The sequence below is a fragment of the Nesoenas mayeri genome (genome assembly GCF_963082525.1).
Source record: "Nesoenas mayeri genome assembly, chromosome: 12".
Taxonomy (NCBI): domain Eukaryota; kingdom Metazoa; phylum Chordata; class Aves; order Columbiformes; family Columbidae; genus Nesoenas; species Nesoenas mayeri.
Genome location: NC_137547.1, coordinates 1,412,787 through 1,437,271, shown reverse-complemented (window position 1 = coordinate 1,437,271; position 24,485 = coordinate 1,412,787).

Below are 24,485 nucleotides of genomic sequence, written 5' to 3'. Positions count from 1 at the left end.
TTCACAAAAAACCCACATTTCTTTGCTGGACTTTTGTTTCTTTTCAGTGGCAAAATTTGTCACTGTACAAATATTGGATCAGATGGCAACTAAAATATCATGAAGTTAGTTGACATTCCTCCAATACCCATCTATAGAAACAGATTGTTATCAGTTACTAAAATGGTTAAAAATCAGTCTTACTGCTCGTCAGTTGTTATTAATGAGAAAACTGTTTTACATAACTGACCTGAAATGGACTGGGTGTGTGTCACAAACACAACTGGACACCGTGTGTGTCAGAAACGCCTCTGGACAGGGTGTCTGTCACAAGCACAATTGGAGAGTGTGTGTGTCACAAACTCCATTGGAGAGTGTGTGTGTCACAAACCCCACTAGACAGCATGTGTGTCACAAACCCCATTAGACAGTGTGTGTCACACCGGCCCCTGGAAAATGTGTGGAATGACAAACCCCACTGGACAGGGTTTGTGTCACAAACCCCTGGACAGTTTATGTTTCACAAACCCCAGTTGGCAGTGTGTATGTCACAAACCCCATTGGACAGCGTGTGTGTAACAAACCACATTGGACAGTGTGTGTGTCACAAACTTCATTGGCCAGCGTGTGTGTCACAAACACCATTGGACAGCGTGTGTCACAAACCCCCCTGGAGAGTGTGTGTTTCACATACCCCATTGGACAGGGTGTGTGTCCCAAACCCCATTGGAGAGCGTGTGTCACAAACCCCCCTGGAGAGCGTGTGTTTCACATACCCCATTGGACAGGATGTGTGTCCCAAACCCCATTGGACAGCGTGTGTGTCACAAACCCCATTGGACAGTGTGTGTTTCACAACCCCATTGGAGAGCGTGTGTGTCACGAACCCTATTGGACAGTGTGTGTGTCACAAAGCCCATAAACAGTGTCCGTACCACAAAACCAATTGGACAGCGTGTGTGTCACAAACCCCCGTGGACAGTGTGTGTGTCACAAAACCCATTGGACAGCGTGTGTGTCACAAAGCCCATGGGTCAGCCTGTGGGTCACAAACACCGTTGGACTGTGTATGTGTCAAAAACCCCATTAGACAGAGTATGTGTCACAAAAGCGATCGGACAGCTTGTGTCACACCCCCCCCCGGACAGCATGTGTGTCACAAAAACCCCTGGACAGCATGTGTGTCACAAACTCCCCTGGACACTGTGTGTGTCACAAACGCCCGTGGACAGTATGTGTGTAACAAAGCCCATGGGACAGTGTGTGTGTCGCAAAGCCCATTGGAGAATGTGTGTGCCACAAAGCCCATTGGACAGCCTGTGTGTCACAAAACCCCCTGGAGACTGTGTGTGTCACAAACCCCATTGGACAGCGTGTGTGTCACTAACCCTATTGGACAGTGTGTGTGTCAAAACCCCCTTGAACAGCGTGTGTGTCACAACCCTCCCTGGACAGTGTGTATGTCACAAACTCTCCTGGACAGCGTTTGTGTTCACAAACCTCATTGGACAGCGTGTGTGTCTCAAACACCCCTGGACAGTGTGTGTGTAACAAACCCCATTGGACAGAGTGTGTGTCACAAACCCAATTGGACAGTGTGTGTGTCACAAATACCCCTGGACAGCGTGTGTGTCACAAACTCCATTGCACAGTGTGCGGGTCACAAATACTGTTGGACTGTGTGTGTGTCACAGACCCCATTGGACAGTGTGTGTGTAACAAACCCCATTGGACAGCATGTGTGTCACTAACCCTATTGGACAGTGTGTGTGTCAAAAACCCCCTTGAACAGCGTGTGTGTCACAACCCTCCCTAGACAGTGTGTATGTCACAAACTCTCCTGGTCAGCGTTTGTGTTCACAAACCTCATTGGACAGCGTGTGTGTCTCAAACACCCCTGGACAGTGTGCGTGTAACAAACCCCATTGGACAGAGTGTGTGTCACAAACCCAGTTGGGCAGTGTGTGTGTCACAAACCCTATTGGACAGAGTGTGTGTCACAAACCCAGTTGGACAGCGTGTGTCAAAACCCCCCTTGACAGTGTGTGTATCACAAACACCCTTGGACAGTGTGTGTGGCACAAACCCAATTGGACAATGTGTGTATCACAAACACCCTTGGACAGTGTGTGTGGCACAAACCCAATTGGACAATGTGTGTGTCACAAACCCCCTTGGACAGTGTGCGTGTCACAAACACCATTGTACTCTGTGTGTGTCACAAACCCTCCTGGACAGGGTGTGTGTCACCAACCCCATTGGACAGCGTGTGTGTCACAAATCCCATAGGACAGTGTGTGTGACACCAACCCCATTGGACAGTGTGTGTGTCAGAAACCCCTTTGAACAATGTGTGTGTCACAAACCCCATAGGACAGTGTGTGTGACACAAACACCAGTGGACATTGTGTGTGTCACAAACCCGATTAGACAGTGTGTGTGTCACAAACCCCTCTGGACAGCGTGTGTGTCACAAACCCCATTGGACAGCGTGTGTCACAACCCCACCTGGACAGTGTGTGTGTCACAAACCCACCTGGACAGCGTGTGTGTCACAAACCCCAAAGGACAGTGTCTGTGTCAAACCCCCATGGACGGTGTGTGTGTCAGAACTACCCTTGGACAGAGTCTGTGTCACAAACCCCGCTGGACAGTGTGTGTGTCACTTAGCCCTTTGGACAGTGTGTGGTTCACCAGCCCCATTGGACAGTGTGTGTGTCACAAACCCCATTGGACAGCGTGTGTGTCACAAACCCCATTGGACAGTTTGTGTCACAACCCCCCCTGGACATTGTGTGTATCACAAACACCCCTGGACAGTGTGTGTGTCACAAACCCCATTGGACAGTGTTTGTGTCACAAACCCCATTGGACAGTGTGTGTCACAACCCCCCCTGGACATTGTGTGTATCACAAACACCCCTGGACAGTGTGTGTGTCACAAACCCCATTGGACAGCGTGTGTGTTCACAAACCCCATTGGACAGCGTTTGTGTTCACAAACCCCATTGGACAGCATGTGAATCACAAACAGCATTGGACTCTGTGTGTGTCACAAAACCCTCCTGGACAGTGTGTGTGTCACAAACCCCACTGGACACACAGATGACTACAGTAAAAAACCAACACTGAAGGTATGCAGGTCTTTATTTCTTCTAGTTGAGGGGATCAATAAGAGATTTAGCTGCTTGCACTGTTTCTGTTACTCACACACTGATGATCTAGTATAGAAGCTACAAACCTCACAAGAAGCAGACCCAGAACCTCATTTAAGGGCCCTAAGGTCAAATTAAGAAGTCATTTAGCTGGTTTACTCAGTGACCCCCCTGCTCTGAGGTTCCTCCTTGCACAGTGACTATCAACGCCAGAAGGAAAATTTACTTCAATCCCGCACGCAGGTGAATTTTGGATTTTTAAGTTTCTTTCCTTAAATGAATGATGTATTTCTCTCTTATATGGTTAAGTAAAGGTTCACAAAAAACCCACATTTCTTTGCTGGACTTTTGTTTCTTTTCAGTGGCAAAATTTGTCACTGTACAAATATTGGATCAGATGGCAACTAAAATATCATGAAGTTAGTTGACATTCCTCCAATACCCATCTATAGAAACAGATTGTTATCAGTTACTAAAATGGTTAAAAATCAGTCTTACTGCTCGTCAGTTGTTATTAATGAGAAAGCTGTTTTACATAACTGACCTGAAATGGACTGGGTGTGTGTCACAAACACAACTGGACACCGTGTGTGTCAGAAACGCCTCTGGACAGGGTGTCTGTCACAAGCACAATTGGAGAGTGTGTGTGTCACAAACTCCATTGGAGAGTGTGTGTGTCACAAACCCCACTAGACAGCATGTGTGTCACAAACCCCATTAGACAGTGTGTGTCACACCGGCCCCTGGAAAATGTGTGGAATGACAAACCCCACTGGACAGGGTTTGTGTCACAAACCCCTGGACAGTTTATGTTTCACAAACCCCAGTTGGCAGTGTGTATGTCACAAACCCCATTGGACAGCGTGTGTGTAACAAACCACATTGGACAGTGTGTGTGTCACAAACTTCATTGGCCAGCGTGTGTGTCACAAACACCATTGGACAGCGTGTGTCACAAACCCCCCTGGAGAGTGTGTGTTTCACATACCCCATTGGACAGGGTGTGTGTCCCAAACCCCATTGGAGAGCGTGTGTCACAAACCCCCCTGGAGAGCGTGTGTTTCACATACCCCATTGGACAGGATGTGTGTCCCAAACCCCATTGGACAGCGTGTGTGTCACAAACCCCATTGGACAGTGTGTGTTTCACAACCCCATTGGAGAGCGTGTGTGTCACGAACCCTATTGGACAGTGTGTGTGTCACAAAGCCCATAAACAGTGTCCGTACCACAAAACCAATTGGACAGCGTGTGTGTCACAAACCTCCGTGGACAGTGTGTGTGTCACAAAACCCATTGGACAGCGTGTGTGTCACAAAGCCCATGGGTCAGCCTGTGGGTCACAAACACCGTTGGACTGTGTATGTGTCAAAAACCCCATTAGACAGAGTATGTGTCACAAAAGCGATCGGACAGCTTGTGTCACACCCCCCCCCGGACAGCATGTGTGTCACAAAAACCCCTGGACAGCATGTGTGTCACAAACTCCCCTGGACACTGTGTGTGTCACAAACGCCCGTGGACAGTATGTGTGTAACAAAGCCCATGGGACAGTGTGTGTGTCACAAAGCCCATTGGAGAATGTGTGTGCCACAAAGCCCATTGGACAGCCTGTGTGTCACAAAACCCCCTGGAGACTGTGTGTGTCACAAACCCCATTGGACAGCGTGTGTGTCACTAACCCTATTGGACAGTGTGTGTGTCAAAACCCCCTTGAACAGCGTGTGTGTCACAACCCTCCCTGGACAGTGTGTATGTCACAAACTCTCCTGGACAGCGTTTGTGTTCACAAACCTCATTGGACAGCGTGTGTGTCTCAAACACCCCTGGACAGTGTGTGTGTAACAAACCCCATTGGACAGAGTGTGTGTCACAAACCCAATTGGACAGTGTGTGTGTCACAAATACCCCTGGACAGCGTGTGTGTCACAAACTCCATTGCACAGTGTGCGGGTCACAAATACTGTTGGACTGTGTGTGTGTCACAGACCCCATTGGACAGTGTGTGTGTAACAAACCCCATTGGACAGCATGTGTGTCACTAACCCTATTGGACAGTGTGTGTGTCAAAAACCCCCTTGAACAGCGTGTGTGTCACAACCCTCCCTAGACAGTGTGTATGTCACAAACTCTCCTGGTCAGCGTTTGTGTTCACAAACCTCATTGGACAGCGTGTGTGTCTCAAACACCCCTGGACAGTGTGCGTGTAACAAACCCCATTGGACAGAGTGTGTGTCACAAACCCAGTTGGGCAGTGTGTGTGTCACAAACCCTATTGGACAGAGTGTGTGTCACAAACCCAGTTGGACAGCGTGTGTCAAAACCCCCCTTGACAGTGTGTGTATCACAAACACCCTTGGACAGTGTGTGTGGCACAAACCCAATTGGACAATGTGTGTATCACAAACACCCTTGGACAGTGTGTGTGGCACAAACCCAATTGGACAATGTGTGTGTCACAAACCCCCTTGGACAGTGTGCGTGTCACAAACACCATTGTACTCTGTGTGTGTCACAAACCCTCCTGGACAGGGTGTGTGTCACCAACCCCATTGGACAGCGTGTGTGTCACAAATCCCATAGGACAGTGTGTGTGACACCAACCCCATTGGACAGTGTGTGTGTCAGAAACCCCTTTGAACAATGTGTGTGTCACAAACCCCATAGGACAGTGTGTGTGACACAAACACCAGTGGACATTGTGTGTGTCACAAACCCGATTAGACAGTGTGTGTGTCACAAACCCCTCTGGACAGCGTGTGTGTCACAAACCCCATTGGACAGCGTGTGTCACAACCCCACCTGGACAGTGTGTGTGTCACAAACCCACCTGGACAGCGTGTGTGTCACAAACTCCAAAGGACAGTGTCTGTGTCAAACCCCCATGGACGGTGTGTGTGTAAGAACTACCCTTGGACAGAGTCTGTGTCACAAACCCTGCTGGACAGTGTGTGTGTCACTTAGCCCTTTGGACAGTGTGTGGTTCACCAGCCCCATTGGACAGTGTGTGTGTCACAAACCCCATTGGACAGCGTGTGTGTCACAAACCCCATTGGACAGTTTGTGTCACAACCCCCCCTGGACATTGTGTGTATCACAAACACCCCTGGACAGTGTGTGTGTCACAAACCCCATTGGACAGTGTTTGTGTCACAAACCCCATTGGACAGTGTGTGTCACAACCCCCCCTGGACATTGTGTGTATCACAAACACCCCTGGACAATGTGTGTGTCACAAACCCCATTGGACAGCGTGTGTGTTCACAAACCCCATTGGACAGCGTTTTTGTTCACAAACCCCATTGGACAGCATGTGAGTCACAAACAGCATTGGACTCTGTGTGTGTCACAAAACCCTCCTGGACAGTGTGTGTGTCACAAACCCCACTGGACACACAGATGACTACAGTAAAAAACCAACACTGAAGGTATGCAGGTCTTTATTTCTTCTAGTTGAGGGGATCAATAAGAGATTTAGCTGCTTGCACTGTTTTTGTTACTCACACACTGATGATCTAGTATAGAAGCTACAAACCTCACAAGAAGCAGACCCAGAACCTCATTTAAGGGCCCTAAGGTCAAATTAAGAAGTCATTTAGCTGGTTTACTCAGTGACCCCCCTGCTCTGAGGTTCCTCCTTGCACAGTGACTATCAACGCCAGAAGGAAAATTTACTTCAATCCCGCACGCAGGTGAATTTTGGATTTTTAAGTTTCTTTCCTTAAATGAATGATGTATTTCTCTCTTATATGGTTAAGTAAAGGTTCACAAAAAACCCACATTTCTTTGCTGGACTTTTGTTTCTTTTCAGTGGCAAAATTTGTCACTGTACAAATATTGGATCAGATGGCAACTAAAATATCATGAAGTTAGTTGACATTCCTCCAATACCCATCTATAGAAACAGATTGTTATCAGTTACTAAAATGGTTAAAAATCAGTCTTACTGCTCGTCAGTTGTTATTAATGAGAAAACTGTTTTACATAACTGACCTGAAATGCAGATGAATCCAGAAGAAAAAAAAGCCTCGTTGTATGAAGACAAGTTATCTGTTTCGGCATAAACTGCATAAATGGACGTATGAGAACAAGAGCATTCCACATAGTCTGATGTGTCGTCAACCACTTTGCGGAACCCGCTGTCGGACAGCCAGCTGCAAAACAAAATGTTCACAAAGCTGGAAATCGACTTGTCTAATTCACACGGTAAACAGGCTTGAAAATTGTTGTATCTCTGAAAACACCGGGTTTTCTAAACTACTGCATCAGTTTATCTTCATCTATTGCACATCTTTCATGTGCAGTTTTTAGAATAGCATATTTACATGAAATTAAAACAGCTTTTAAAAAAATATATTATTAAAAAAATATAAGTATATAGTAATGAACTTTGTTTTTCTGCTAGAAATTTTTTTTGTGGCCATGTTTTAAAACTTACACAAGATTCACAGTCCCATCTGAATTTTTAAATAGTGTGTTGCTTATACTTGCACAGTGCTTTAGCCCATTCTGAAGAACACTTGCTGTTTGCTGTTTTGAAACTAAAATACATGTTCTCCTTCAGTATTGCTGAAAATTTTGGAAAAGGATACTACAGGTGACACCCTAAGCCATTTCTAGTGGAAACCACATTGTTCTGTGATACAATGTCTAGATAAAAGGAGAGTATGCAGGTAAATTCTGCTGCATCTCCTTCCTGAATAGTTTATATCAGTGACAGACTGATAGAATCCAGACCATCTAATGAAATCATATCTAAACTAACTAGTTGTCTGCAGGATATAGAATGTAACTCTCTCTAATTTCATTTATACTGTGTGAACAGGAAAGAAATAGGCAAATCAAATAATAGGGCATTGAAGGGAATACACAGAAAACTTTAGCACATCGCTTGCAATGGTGTGAGTAGCAATAAGAATGGAAAATGATCAGCAGTTCACCACTTCTGAAAACCAGGATACATCAAGTCAAGCTAGCAGCAGCAAACTACCAGGAGATGGCTTTTCTGTCAAAAAGTAAGAGCCCTACAGAGATCATCGTCAAAAGTTATGCCAAAATTCTGGATATTAGCAAATAAGGAATATTCTGTTTCAGTGACTTGAAGCAATACTAGAGACGCAGGTTTAATTCTTTGTAAGAATGGACTCGAAATGTTGTCTGATAACAACTGTAAAGAGTACAAAAGATGCTAATATTAATGAAGTGATGCCATTCTGGAATTTATGGCCTCTCAGCATTGCCCAACACATCATTACGTAAACTAAACAGTACTGTAATGAAAAAAATCAATAGTAGAAGTCTGAGAAATCTCTAAGTTAGAATAACTACACATTTTATTATACAGAATGTTTTACGTGCTGGTACAAAGGCCAGAAAAGTTAAGGGAAAAAGATGGATAAGAAATAGATCAATTTCGTACTTGCAGGCGATCTGATCGGACTTGATGGGATTTTATACAAATACACATGGTAGAAACTGGAAAACTAAACAGATTAATAAAACAACCTTTCAGCAGCTTGGCTCCAGAGGAGACATAGAGACTTCTGTGGAACAATCCGACTTCCTGTAGCATAAATCCGATAAACAACTTCATTGTTATCTTTCAAAGGGTATGAACTCCGACCCTTCAAACTCATAGAAAAAGCCTGAAACAATACACACAACATAAACACAAACTTAATATTAAAATTCAACAGTCAGTGCTCATTTTAATCACAAACACACTAAAACGCTCACATTATTTTAAAGACATTTAAGATGGTTCGAGTAATATATAAATTAATTTATTGAAAAAATAAATTGCATTATCTTCAAACCTTGTTCTTCAAGGCAAGCTCTTTGTCTCCAGTAAGGAACCACTGCTGACTGCTATATTCTGTGAACTGTACAGATTCACAGCTCTCTTCTTGAAGAGGGGATAACACAACAGAGACCTTTAACAAATGTTCAGGTACTTGAATAAAATCTCCATCTTTTCCATCAAATCTGTGTCCGTTGATTTGCTAAGGAAACCGGTTGTGAGCCATTATTGCAATGTACGGGCAGCTGTCAAGGCTATTTTTACCTCTGTTGAAGAGGAAAAGCAACAGGGCTGGTAAGTGGAACTGAACTTTCACTATGCTTCACATAATTACTCTAAAATGTATGCGTAATTAATATTTTATTCCTTCATCATTTTAGGCTTTATTACATTTAATAAAAAGACAGCTTCCGTTTCTGTGAAAAAAAGGAGGGGCGGAATTATTATGTATTTTGGCTTCTCCATTTCTCCTCTGGATTTTGCTCACTATGATCTGTAAGAAAAACCATCCCATGGTAAAACAGGTTATCATAATATTCATCTTTATAACTTGATGTAGAGAAGAGTCAATAACAAGGAGAAGCATTAAAATGGATGATCTAGCTCTTATTCCCAAGAGATGACACAAAAAACTTGCAATAACGAATTTGAACTTTCAAGTTCTGGACACTGTTCCAGAGAGCACTGTTATTTATGCCATTTACTGTCTTTTGGCTGAGATGGGCATCTTAACCCCTATAACTTATGCAATGTCACAGAAAGTTACGTCTCCAAAAGAAACTGAGAAAGAAATCTAAAGCATGCTGATTTTCACCTGACGGGAGTAAAGAAAAAAGGTATTTTTTTAATTCTAGATTCAACTACCAGTTTTTTAATAGGTTCACAGTGAGAGAAACCCACTGTTGAAAAGTGTTTGTGTCATAAAACTGTCATTTGTTTCTGCAGTCATCTATTTTCCCTGCCCATTAGCCTGGCCATAGGTTATGATGCACTTGCAGAAAAAACTAGGAATTTGAAACTACATGTAAAAACTATGAGTTGCTTTCAGGCAATTCTAAATAATGTTCAAGTGAGCAAAACCATGTACACAGAAATTAGAGAACGCCAGTAGAAATTTTGGGTTACTTACTGTCACCTACATCTTACAGCATAGCTCTCCATCATATAATTACGTTATTTTCTTAGCAAGATTAATTAATCCTTTTCTAAGCAATATTTAAGCTAATAGTGACTTAATACATCCCAGATCTCCTGACTCCTACTCTCAGAGCTACCCCGCATTTGTGACACCAGCTCTTAGAGCTTTGTAAGATTCCGACAGAGTGCAACACGTTTTCATACAGGTAACAAGTCCCTTTTCTAAAAAATATCATTTACATTTTTACTGTATTAGCTTTCTGGTATTTTCAAAACGTATTTTGAATTTAAGGTTACTTACCTTTCTCCCGGTGACCCACACATTACCCCTGTCAACAGGGAAAAGGCAAATTTCCCGGTCACCGCAGCAAGCAGGCTATATCCTCGTGTGTCCTCGCGTTTTGGGCTAGCCAGGGTGCAGAGTATCTCATAGAAAAGGCTTCTACTTTTATCAGTGAGTAACTGTTTCTCACCAACATCTGTCACCTAAAGGGAGGAGAAGAAATCGAACCTTTTATGCACACAAGTCTGCTTGTAACATTTCCTCATAAAACGAACATTTATCCCAGTGTTCATTCTGAAAGTTCAGCATATTTTTCATTTCTTGATCACTGCGGCCAAGGCATCAGGTGCAGTCTATGTCAAAACTACACAAAGATATCCTTACTAATGTGGATTTATTAAAGAAACCATGTGGGACTTTTCATTCCTTCGCAAGTCAAAGATCGTTGCGCCCTGAGGATTCTTGATATGATTTCTGTGTCAAAATGGCAACAGTCACAAATGAATTATTCTTCCTTAATATTTTTATACTGTTTTGTGTCTAGGTATTTAAACATTTTCCAGCTCCACATTTAAACACTTTCCAGATGCATTTTGCATTGCTCCACAAGTCCAGAAGAGCCAGGAAGCCACAAAACTAGTCCCAGGGTTTTCACAGAACTCAGGGCAATGCTGAAGTGCTCAGGTACTTGCCAGCCCGATTGCCAGAGATAATGCAGAGGGAAAAAAAAGGAAAAGAATATGCAGGCCTGGTTAAGACAACAGCAGAAGACTCCAGCTGGTCCTGGTAGGACTTGCTGGTGTGTTGACTGTATTCAAATGTGAAGATAAGAACAACCTATCAGAGAGCAGTGTAGGGGAAAGGGACCTGGGGGTCCTGGGGACAGCAGGATGACCATGAGCCAGCACTGGGCCCTTGTGGCCAGGAAGGCCAATGGTACCTGGGGTGGGTTAGAAGGGGGTGGTCAGTAGGTCAGAGAGGTTCTCCTGCCCCTCTGCTCTGCCCTGGGGAGACCACACCTGGAATCTTGTGTCCAGTTGTGGCCCCTCAGTCCCAGCAGGACAGGGAACTGCTGGAGGGAGTCCAGCGCAGCCACCAAGATGCTGAAGGGAGTGGAGCATCTCCCGTGTGAGGAAAGGCTGAGGGAGCTGGGGCTCTGGAGCTGGACAAGAGGACACTGAGGGGTGACTCATTCATGGGGATCAATATGGAAAGGGGGAGCGTCAGGAGGATGGAGCCAGGCTCTTCTCGGTGACAACCAATGGTAGGACAAGGGGTAATGGGTACAAACTGGAACACAGGAGTTTTGGAGGTTCTGCTTAAATTTGAGAAGAAACTTGTTCCCGGTGAGGGTGGCAGAGCCTGGCCCAGGCTGCCCAGGGAGCTTGTGGAGTCTCCTTCTCTGCAGACATTCCAACCCGCCTGGACACCTTCCTGTGTAACCTCATCTGGGTGTTCCTGCTCCATGGGGGGATTGCACTGGATGAGCTTTCCAGGGCCCTCCAACCCCTGACATTCTGTGAATCTGTGATTCTGTGAACCCTGAGCCTCACTGCCTTGTGCCAGGGCTAAAACCAACAAAGATATGCCCTGAGAATCAAGAAATCGTAACAAGCTCCGTGAAAGCGTGACACCAAAGGGAAAATGTGGCACAGCACAAAGCATCGTGCTATAGGTACATACACAAAATCAATACCAGTTGTTCTTTTCAACCTATTTGATTGTTGATTGCCGGCCACCATCCTAACTTGTAGCAGGCAAACGTCTTCCACGACTGGGACTTCACAGCTTCTATTTTTACCTTTGTCTGTGTCCCTGGATCCCTGGGTCCCTGCTGTGGATGCTGTCCTTGATCTTATCACAGGCCTGTGTGTTATGTTACTCTTATTAAAGTCATTGGTCATTCAAGAAAGAGCAGGAAAGGTTTACCTTATCTACTATATGCATCACAGCAGTAAGCTGCTCTTCTGTGGTTTCTGTAGCCACTTTGACATTCAGATTCTGGAGGACTCTGTGTAAGATGGTGTCATCAAGAGGCTGATGGAGTTGATCAATGAGCCCCCAAGCTGGCAAGGAGTCCAAATCTGACACAATGGTGACCTTAGCAATGCCATACACGTCATCTGCCCTGGCACCGCCTGTGGAATTAGAAAGTACAACCTGGAAACGCTTTGGAAATGGGTTTAAAGATCCTGTCTTTGGAGTCAGGGTCACATCCAGGAACATACTTCTCTGTCCAGGTTCAAAAGTCAATAAACCCTCAGATCTGGCAAAATCTTGTCCTGCCACAGCTGGAGATATGAAGGTCCGGCCAATAGGTTCAGGTTTCCGTAGCTCCTTAAAACAAATCAGAAGAGTTTGGGGTAACATTATGATAGATACAATCGTTCAAAAACAGCTGCTGTAGAACTCCTGTTGTAAATGGGTAAAATTTAAGTGTGTAAAAAAAGAAACCCTCTTAAAAAATGCAGTTAAGAATTATATAACAATTACCTTAAATGAAATATCTCCCTGAAGTAGCAATCTGTCACCTGTCATCACTGACTACCCAGGGAAAGAATTGTATATATTGTCGATAGTGTACAGGATCCCTCTCGTTCTTTTGCAAAACAAAAATCACAAAGCTTTTTCTGGGTGAACAGATGTTACAGAAAAGTTAGCACATCTGTAAGGTGAATTCCAGAGGGCAACAATGTAAGTTTAGGTCTGTAGCATGAAATTCCCTCGGTTCAGGGTACAGGCAGGCATTACAGATACATAAAAACTAAACAAAAGGAAAAAAATAAACCACTCTGGAAACCTGTGCCCAAATTAATATCAGTTCATGATATTTTTAGTCCCAGTAAAGATACCTAGGAATGCTGTAGGGCCTCATTTCTTCTGTGAAGTAGCACTCTTTTCACCTTCCACGAGGTCTGCAGATTCTTCATATCCTTACTGGTTTTGTCAGTTGCCATAACCCTGGTATTATATCTCGTAATATAACAAACTTTCCTTAAGTGGAAACTAACATTCCGGGCTATTATTCAAATTCAATAGTATTTCTTAATTTAGTAAGAACTGATTGTACACTGACTATTAAGCAAAGATGTTTATTTGTGAAATACTAGACCGCTTTTGAAAACATTGTGCTTTAATTAGTAGAGTTTACTTATGGAATAAATCAGAATTTTTTTTTGAGTTCAGAGAACTTAGTAAATCAATGCAGTGTGTATCTCTTTCAAAATTGCTCTAGAACAAAATCACATCATCTGTGCAAATTTCAGTAAGAAGTTTCCTTTTGTTTACCCCTTCCAATCGAGAACTAGGAAATGGAGCAATAAGTGGTAATAAAAGCACCAGTGGCAAGAGCATTGTTTAAGAAACCTTTGTAGAAATGAGATAAACATCTCTTTCCTGTCTGCCACGGCTTCTTATTTTACAGGTACCAAGAGCACCAATAATTTGGTGTGTGGTCAAGCACACTCATTACCTAAAAATATCCGAAGAAGGGTTGCTATATAAAAATTATAAACAGGTAAAGAAATGCTCCCTATATTTCAGCCTAAATATACACTGGACAGTAGCAATTTCTTCTCCATTTAACATCTAAATTATAATGAACTTTTGGCTGGAAAGAATGTGAAAATTTGTTATCACGCAATTCAACAAAAATTGCACTGGTCAGCTATAAGAAATGGATGGAAATATCACGTAATCCCATGCAGTTGAAATAAATATGCATCCAATACAGCAATAGAATGCAAAGCATTTTATTGTAAAGGTTGATGGAATTACACCCCTCTTGCAGCCTGTTCCTTGACGTTGAAATCAAGGAAGGAATCATGTTTTTGCAGTTGTGTTACTTCTGCTAAAGGAGAATCTTCATAATCTGTCAGTTAATAATGAGGTAGTCATTTAGAGATAAAAGGGTCCCAAGTTAGAAGTGTCTGATGTTACAGCTGTAAACATAACCCAAAAAAAATGAAAGGGGATGGTAAAATAGGCTTAAGCACGTGAGATTTTTTAATCAGATAATTTTAGTTTAGAACTTCAAGAAAATGCAATAAAATCTGATGAAAGCGCTCCTTCTCTTTTCCTCAGTGTGCTCTGTGTATTAATACATTTTTCACCTAAAACAGCAAGTGTGTTGGCATCTGAATCTTGACAGGCATACACATAATAAAAACTTAATTTGAGAGAAAAAAGCCTCAAAAATTTGAGTATTTCAAGAACTTTAGGACAAAGAAAGAAATGTATTTAATGCCTGCCTGCCCGTTGTCTTTGAGGTAACTGAAAGGTACTAGGAAACAAATCACTCTTGATAATACAAGAGTGAACAAGGCCTTTTTACTAGTGGAAAACAAACAAAATTATAATGTATGGGCCCAGCAAATGCTTGACTGCTTCCTGACAAAAATGCTAATTACAGCCAGATTCACTTTACAGAATGAACGATTTACTAGCAAAAAAATAAGTTAAATTATAAAAACAGCAACAGACGCTTTACCTGCATGCTGGAGCTGACCACTGTGGTGACCGATGTACTAGAATCTCTATGCACTTGCAGGCTGATTAAAGTTGTCTTCTTGTGAGCCACAGCAAAACGAGATCCCACAGCAAAATACACTAAACCACGAGGAGCGTCGCTTTCAAGGACCGTTATAAAAGCAAATCTGGCACTGCTGTTCAATGCAGCTCCTGTGCTTACAGCATAAAGCTCAACAAAAAAATACGTCTCAAATTCAGGTACCTGTAAAGGAGGGATGATTTTCATGTCATTATAAGACCCACTAATTATTTGTTTTTAAAAAGTTTGCATTATTTTGTATGCACAATGGATACTAACACTATAAGCATGCCTCTTGAAATGTGCAGTAAGTGCAAGGAAGTATTAATATATCCTAAAAATAATAATGTTGCAGCAATGCCACGTGCAATAATGACATCGTGAATTTTTGCATGGGACTCTACCGCAATAAAACAGCTATTTGTATACTACACGTATTGTTACCGTCAATTTGCCATAAGACAAGATGGTAAATGCTTTAAGAGCTCAATTTTCCAGATTATGGAGTTACACAGCTGTACATTTTGTAAGGAATTTGCTCTTTCACTTAATTTTTGCCTTATGAAAAGGCATGTACCCACCTTCTTACCTGTGTAAAAAACTCCATAGAAGAGTGAGTATGCAGTTTTGAATCTTCAGTTAATATTGACTGTATTTTTATATTGAACTCTGCTAACCACAGTTTTGAATAGTCTGGAAATACAGGCTATTGAATTTCAGCGTTCACATGTCAAAGAATTAGTCTAGGAATTTCTACAAACTGAATGCCTGTTTATTGAAAATAAGGTAGCAATATTAAATTACACTATGACGTGTTGCCCTGCCTTTCGTTTTCTATCTACACTACAGATATAACATGTTTAGAAATAGATATCCGATTCCTGAGATTCCATAAATAATTGGAAATATGGCATCCGAACCTATTAGATGCACTGAGGAAGCAGCAAACCAGCAAAAAAACCTCCATAGTTCTTTACAAGACAACAGCATTATAAAAAAAAGTTGGTAATTGAAGACGATTTCAAGTATAGATTTTTGTTCCGGGTCTGGATTTTTGGAAATTCTACTGTAATTCTAGGAAAGCAGGATCCAGCTCTTAGCAAATGAAGTCAGTGCAACTGACCAAGCAAAAACTTTCTAAAAGCTAGATGTCATACCGTACGCCATAAAAACGTAAAATATTTATTGAATGCATTTATTACTTCATCATTTCATAATGTATTTGTTGCTAATTTATAAGCTATTTTATGGAAGAAGAACTGGAAGAAGAATTAAAGAATATTTGGGGGGGCTAAACAGCATATATTTTTAATCGAGTAGTCATCAAGTAATTATTTACATGGAATGATCTTGACTAACGGATGACAGGCACAAATTCACTGTAGCGCCACAGGGAACTAACCTTCCATTAGCACCTGTTTGAGTGGCACACGCTTGTGCTTCATGTGGCATGTTTCTAACGCTGCCAGTCCGCTGTCATTAACTAATGAAGACACTCCTCTGGAATAAACAGGTTCAAAATCCCAGTTTGCTCAGCGAGGCCACCTGTGATCCACTCATGCATATATTTTATTCCTTGGCTCTGTAATTTAAAAATTACATCCGAAGATGCAGAAGGAAAATAGCCCTCTGAGCTAAGGGAATGCACACAGTTCCCTAGTGGGAAATGATTGTTTCCCACATCCTACATCTTGCGTTGTTTTCCAAAGTGTAGTCAGACAAACTGTAGAAACCTTCTCATATTGTCTTTCTTCCATTCCCCAGACCTCAGCTTTGCCACTAGCCTGACGGTTCAGATAGTTTATCGGAAAATTTCAAACTCTTCACTCTGAAAGAATGACAAACATTAATCTTCCCTTTCTTAAGGGACTGTTCTAAGCACCAGGTGTTCAAACAAAATTATTGTTTCCTTTTGTTTCCAGTAAAAATTGTTGCAATAAAAGCGTTTTGGTTTTTTTTTTTTGTAGAATGAGGTGTTATTAGTTGCAGGATATGCTTTCTATAAAACACCCTAAGAAGTCCTTTAACTGATTAAAAATTTACTGTGTGGAGGATAAGAATGCAGCAAATGAATACACATCTCACTGAGATAACTCCATTCTTTTTTCTTATGGTTCTATAAAAGATCTGCATTTTACTCTTCAAATTAAATACTCATCTTCCCAAGTTTTTAGCAGTCACCATGGACGCAGCACAAGTCTGTAAATAAACATGTATTTGCAGAGGAGCTGAGCAGATGTCAAGTTACCATCTCCAGACTGTGTCCCATACATCACTTCCTCCAGATCAGAGGGTTTTTTCAGTCTTGATAAGCTGCAATTCAACACCACAGGGCTATACACAAATGAGTAATAATTACTTACATTCTCAGGCTTTAGTTCAATGGAGATGTTGCACAACGTTTGACCTGCCATGCAGGTAGTGGATCCCACCACGGATACAAGTTCATTCTCCAAGTTCACGCCATCCTTCAGAAGGACAACAGCTGTTTTATTAAAGGTCACACGCCAAAAGATCTTCACCTCTTCAAAAGCCCGATAAGCAAATCGAGAGTATATATGTACTGAAGGAGATCACTATTGTTTTAGGAAACATAAACCACGGAGGTAACACACGTTTTCTGTTATGATTCAAAGCTTATCACCAGGGAACAAACTGCTGTAGGATGAAAACTTCTCTTTTTTAATTTAAATTCCTTCACCTGACATGTGTTTAGATCACAAAAACATCACACAGGAAGAAAATAAAGCAATTACACGGAGCTAGATTATTCTCAATTTTTATTTCAGAAAACATGACATTAGCTGCATAAGAGACACTGGTTCTTGGAAGGGAGTTGCCCGTGTACCTTCCTTAATACTACAGTGACCGTTCGCCTGGAAAACCAGGTAGGATTTGTCTTTCCTCTAAGTTTAAGGAACGTGAAGTACTTGAGCATATTTGATTAAAAGTACACATCAATGTGCAACATATAGATATATAGAGATATATATATGTGCTAATTAGAAAAAATATAGTGTCTGTGTGACCGAAAACATTATCATAGTGCTGACACTCAGGTGCCTTCTTAATTGCTCATTTTAGTATTCATACCTACATTGTACTACACGGGGAGTTGAGAATTTGAATTACACCTCGAGCAGGGCAAATATTTTAACTCAAGCAAATCTTTCACACTTGTAGCCTTATAGTGTAAGTTGGAAAATACTTGTTTTTCCTGTCTCTGCTTTATCACAGTAGAGTGACAGACCTAATCACATTCACAACTTAAAGCCAGTTCATCAACTTCTAAGTTACTAAAGCAGCTGAAAGGCAGATTTATTTTAAAACTCTTTGATAAACTCTTCCACTAACAGCAGCTCCTGTGGTTAACAACACAGCATGTTACAACATGTGGGAAGCACATTCGAATCGGCTGTTGCCTGCACCTGTTTGGTTGCCTTGTGACAATCAGCAGCACCTCTCTGTTCTCCGAGTCTTCATCAAGTACGAGAGCGCTTTGTACTTCTGGAACAAATCCCAAAATGCCATTCTGGAGATCACTTCCTATAGAGGAAACAGTCCATGAAAGTAAGCAAGAAAGTTAAGCTGAGACTAAATTATAACCTTCATGTGAATAACCACTAAAAAAAATTTAAAATAGGTATCAAAACAATGCTACAAAGTATCATCTGGGGACACCTTGAGAACATTTATTATAATATTTCTGGGTTTAATTTACACTACATAGTTATCCAGAACTTTAAATGTTGGCATTTCTAAATTTTATTTTAACCGGTAGAATAAGTACTTTTGAAAGCAGATATAGTAGGGTACGGGATGAAGATGGGCTTCCAAGGACAGCTTTCTTATTCGTCCCACTCATACTCTTGTTGAACCCATTAATTTTTCCAAATTGTCACATCAGCTTTTCTTCTGCATCTTTAATTCCGTGTGTGCAAGTATGGAGCTGCACAATACTTCACTGTTCTCATGGGAATGTAAACATCTTTGGCAAAACAGCAGTGTATGGAAAAAAAATCCAGGTTTAATGAGGGGAAGCTAATGTCTTCACAGTGCCCCATTAAATCTTGTTACTAAAGGATTTCTCCTTTACAGGTAGCAATGGCTTTACTTACCAGTGCATGCTGAATGTCAATATAGAGACTGATACTTTGCACAAACCCCATTGTATGGAAAAGTGACAAAATGGCAAAAGTAAAAATCTAAAATGCCTGCAATGCTACTGGATCTACATAAAAACTACTCAAGATTAGTCTTTTCCCTTAAAGAGTAAAACAGGGCAAGAACAGAGAGAAGCATAATCTCTAAATGTATTTTGAGCTGCGTTGCTAAGGGACGCGTAGTAGCTTTGTACATTAGATGCTTCCTCTGCTCTGGAAAACTCAAGATTTCACAATAGAATACCCTGCTTATCGTCAAATAGATTGCCAATCTTTACATGAAAATTGCTATGAAAACATAGTCATTTACTGTTATTAATTTTCCCAGGGAAATAATATTACCTGCAATAATTACTGTTGCAAAAGCAGCAAATCCCTATTCATCCTTTCCTTCTACAATCTGAGCTCCATATTCAGGATTTGAGAGGAAAACATAAAACAATTCCTGTCCTTCAGGCTCATCATCGTCAAAAATCTTTATGGACACCCTGCTTTCTCTTTGTCCATCCAGCAAAGTCAAAGAGACTGACTGTTCCTCAAAATCTTCCCCTTCCATTGCCCAAGTGAAGTTGGATCTTCCATAAACGGAAGGAAATCCTTCATAAAAGGATATGAATCTGCTCCACTTTGTGCACTCACTCCCCCAAAGGTTTTAATGGTTACTTCAACATCACCAGTAAAACCCTTGGTCCTTCTGATATGAAGTATCGCTGTGTTGGGGGTACTGTTGTTGGCATCTTCTTCAACATAAATAAGCTCTGGCCCCAAACTTAGTATTCCATGAAGAATATCATTAGCGAGGATATTAACTGTTGCAACACTGAAAGCTGGATTCAGACGTGGACTCCAGGCAAGGTTCACAGGTTGAACATCCAAAATTTCCACACAAGTCAAATTTACAAAAAAAAATTCCTCAATTTCAGAGACAGAGTCATCAATTATTGATATTTCTATCACAGCGTTTGTCTGAAAATGTAAAAACATAAGCTCTCCATTGTAGATGGCTACAAAGTCCTCTAGTGGTTTGGCACTTCCTGGAATGGTCTGATATGTCAATTTAGTGAGATTACTTTGAAAACCAAACAATCTTTGGACATGTAGTGTGACTGCCCAAACATCATCTTCAACTGAAACAGACCTTGAGTTAAGAGCAAACTGGAAGACCCCCATTGGCTCAATTTCAGCTGTTGTAAAACCCGATCTGAAACAGAAAAGACACCAAAGTTGACAGAGGAAATACGAAGCGTGAAGAAAAGTAAAACATTAAAGCAGAATAATTTCCAGTGAACAATCAATGTTGGCTGTAAGAAAGCGGATTAAACAACTGTCTAATAGCAGAGGGAAGAAATAGCAACCATACCAAAGCAAGATGTAACATGATTGCCTGAAAAATGATTTTGTAATAATAGGATCGAACAGCCCTCCTCAGATGCAATGCACCCAAATCAGCACAGGATACAGAGTAAAGTTTAAATAAAATAAAGTCTTCCTGAGAAAATGGAGAAGCAAAGGAAAGTATGATGTTTTTCCGTTGTGGACACAATGAAAGAAGATACATTACAAATACAGCCACCCCGAGTAATACCAGTTTTATCTATAGAACAAACTTCCCATTTCAAAGGAAAACTGAGGGATAGACAGATCCTAACAGATCTACAGTTAGAGCCAGGAAGCTAGAGAATGAGAGGAAGTTATTTTAAAACTTACAGTGGGGCTTTGAAATACTAACTGCCCCCTCACAGGAATTTTTTTTCCAGATCTGAGCCCTGTGATCAATATAAACTTAAGCTCTACTTCATTCATATTAAATAGATCCCTTTCTTATTAGAAAATAAGCATAGAGGCAAAACTCTTCGTTAAATCTTGTGTCTTATACCTGTCTGCAGAACTGACCTATTATTCAGTGCTAGAGGCTATCAAATGGCACTAAAATTACAGTGATTTTGGTCAAAAAACTAGACCATTTCCACCACTAAGGGAGCCAAAAGCTCTTCAAAGTCACCTTTACCCTCCATGGGATGTCATCTTCAGTTTTCTAGGAAAGGTCATTCTCACATACTTACTGTACTTGATTCACAGGGTAAATAGGGGCTCTGAGGACACCAGTCCACAGGACAGACAAGCCCAGGAGAAGGGCTCAATCTCAGGATTTATCCATCCATTTCACTCCTGACTTCCTTCAGATTTGCCACTGTAATTGTAACATGGCGAAGCCAAAACCTTTCTCCATACGTGGTGTTACTCCATGTCCATTCTTTTTATACCACTTCTAGCTATCAATGGCTAAGGATGAATGAAAATAAAATAGCTTGAAGAACAGATAACTTATCTGAGATGGAAAACTACATTAAACGTAATGGTTTTGTTTTTTTAAAAAATAAAAAGGAGGTTTATATAAATTAGGTATTTTCAGAACATTTCTTGTTTTATTTTTCTTATTATAAATAATTTGTTATGTAAGACCTTCTAAATATGGATTTTTAGGGACACCAATGAAAACTGTCAAGAGTTGCTTTCAGTCTTCAGCTTCCCGGCTAAAACTGTTGATCTTCATTGTCTTGACTGTCTCCGTTATTCTAGGCACCTATGAAATAGACTGGAGTTGGATAAAAGCCTCAGTTCTGAACAGGTCAGATCTAGATCACTTTGTTCTCACCTGAGACAAGCTATACAAATTTATCAAAGAATGGACTACAAGTTACTAGCTGCCTAGAATAATAACAACAGGGATTTGTATAAGTTTTGTATCTGTACACAGGTCATAATTCTTATGGCATTGGTGCGACTCAAAAATACAAGTAGCATCCTTACCTCAGGCGAGCCCCACCAGACACATTGCTGTGCGCTGCTGTTAAAGTGATGGCAAATGACTCACATTTATTTAGGCTTAGAGTGGCCTGAAATGAAATCACTTTACTTTGCTCACCAGAGGAAAATGCAACAGTACCTGAAGGAAAGAGAGAGTGAGAGAGAGCAAAAGTCAAAATAATCCAATAGGAATCCTCTTTTTATCTGGGAATGCGCTAAAGTACAGACTTTAATCACAATTCCACTCCATTTAGGAAGAAGAAAACTGGATAAGGGTCTTTCCTATATGAAGCTGTCCTTCATGGCCACAGCATCGTGCCTGCCTCCCAGACATGTATCTATGAAGTTGAAGGGTTTTTTTGCTTATAAAATGAACACATCCCTTATAGCTAAAAATTAGACCATACCATTTCAATCTAATGACGCTTTATTAATAGAGAGAGCATACAGAGGTATATATAACTAAAAGGTGGTATCATCACTTATGCAACTTTCGTAGCTGTTTCCTCAGACTGTTACTCACCAAACAGAGGAGTAATATTGCCTGACTGAGCAAAGTCAGTGATCAGGTCTGCTGGGTATCCTGAGATCCAGCTCACGATGACAGAGCCATAAACTCCTTTTCTGGTGATGACAGCCTGGCCTGTCCCTGCTATAATGTCTGTAAGTCGTAAAATCACAGATTCAAAGCCAACCTGTGGAAACATAATGGATTTTGTTATAGAAAATGGAATAAAAGTGGACAATAACAAATATGAAAGAGTACTATATTTTGTAAGGTAGGCATTTTAACAGTAGTTACACATGCATATAAATATATGTATGTACATGTCTATATATGTTTGTGTATATATATATATATATAAATGCTTTCTTCACAACTCTTCAACATTTCTAAATCTTAGACTTCTGAGAATTAGATATCAGGGGAAAAAAGGAACCAGTATGAATGACATTTTGGTACTGAAAACACTGACTATAGCATTTTGTGTCTGTCATTCAAAAGGAAAACAAACCAACCTGCCCTTAATGCTCACATGCAATGGCTGTGGTACCATACAGATACACACAGGTCTAAAATAAAGTATTATTTGTCTATCCAGTGAAAGTAAGTTGTTGTCACATTACATTGTTCACAAAAACATTCTTGATAGTATTGATGTACTTTGCTGTTGTCTTTGCTTGCCACATAAAAAGGGAACTGTAGCACATATGCCATATTGGAACAGGTATAGTATATTTTTTCTGTCTCATACAAAGCAGACAAATGGAAAATTCCCCACTCAGTGATTAGTCAAAGGTACTGTCAACTGCACTAAAACGCAGCATGACCTCCACTTCTTTTTGCACATGATACTGCATGCATGCTCTTATCTACTTTGGGGCTGCTGTACTTACAGGAATAACATCGTCCAGAACTAGCTATTTTCCTCTAAGTCTCAGAACTTCCACTTCATGTAAACAAAAGTATAAGTAAATCATCATATTTATGCTATTTACATTTTATAGATGAAGAGACCTTTTCAAACTGCATTTACACATCTCTATATGAATTTGTACCAGAGAAAAGACAATATACAGTACAAGTAATAACTGGAACAGTCTTGTCGGTCATTAAATTGGTTGCAATGATGAAAATTTTAAGGAGCAAACTGAATTCTTATAGCGGCTGCCTTTTGTAATGAAGCGTACCTTCCTTCTGCGGTAGAAAATTACACTGCAGTCAGTCTACTGACCTGTGAATTGGCAGCTTCCTCAGGAACAAGCAGAATGGCTGACTTCGCTTTTCCTAATATTTTGGCACATCCTTGGCACTTGTCCCAACCAGGCTTACGTTAGTCAGTTCCAGGGTAAAATTCAAGCCCAGTACAATAAACGCCTTTGAGAGGAAGAATGCAATTAAAATGGTGGCAATGTAATTCCACTGAAAACACGATAACCACCAGTTCAAAGAGTTAAGTGGCAGAAAAATCAGCAGATTTTGTTGTTTGCATGAAAAAGCAGTGTTTTCAAGTCAAGCATTTTGTTGATTATCTTTCTATAAAGAAACACAGTTAAAACAGCAATATTGTGATTGTAATTTACCAGCAGTTACTTGAAAGATGAGTTTATAGAGCAAGTATTGCCATTTTACTGAACTGTATCTAACATAGTGGGTCTCAGCTTGATCTTAACTCTTAGGGTTAATAAGAATATTTGAATACATAAAATAACAAAATATTGAACTGATAGTAACACAAAGCAATGATGGAAGGAAACACTGGATATTTGAACGCATGCATAGAGTGATTCTGCAGTTATTACCTGAAAATGTGATATTTGAACCCACTTCTAGTCCATAAATAGGAAATTCATTATACCAAAACTCTCTTTTCTGCTTCTTGACAGTGGACAGTATTGAGATTTCAGTATCTTATTCCAGCACATTTGTATTGTGATGAACACAAATGGAAACAATAGATAGCACGTGACTTAAAAGGATAATACAGACCTGGTTGCTTATTGGCACTCTTTTCACTCCAAAGCTGGCACCGTCTTTTATTGTGAGGTATCCCACCTCATTCTCAGGCTCAATTAGTGCTTCTTCACAATGAGATGTGATATGGTACTC